Raw genomic sequence first — 381 nt, 5'->3', positions numbered from 1 at the left:
ATATTTCTTCACCCGGCTGTCTAAGATGACTGATGGCTCCCGCCCTCAAACCACAGCACTAACTTCTTTGCGCCTCACATCGCACGCGCAAATGTACTACGTGTCAGAGGTTACGTTAGAGGATGATGGGTGTTGTGACGTCACCAAGAGAGTAGTACATTGCACATAGAAGCCTGGTTCACATCTGCAACACGATCGATAGACCAGTAAGTGCTGCATCATGCAATAAACAGCGTGGAATCATGGGCGAAGAGGAATCACTCTCTCAACTCCATACCGGAACCGATGTTTGTGGAAAATTTATGGTGCTTTTGTATTGCAGTGTGTTAGGTAGGCCTATGTATTTTTGTCTTTTTATTTTATGCTAAGTAGGCCTTTCTA

This window comes from Penaeus monodon, chromosome 22, assembly GCF_015228065.2.
Source record: "Penaeus monodon isolate SGIC_2016 chromosome 22, NSTDA_Pmon_1, whole genome shotgun sequence".
NCBI lineage: Eukaryota > Metazoa > Arthropoda > Malacostraca > Decapoda > Penaeidae > Penaeus > Penaeus monodon.
Note: the sequence above shows the minus strand (reverse complement) of the source record.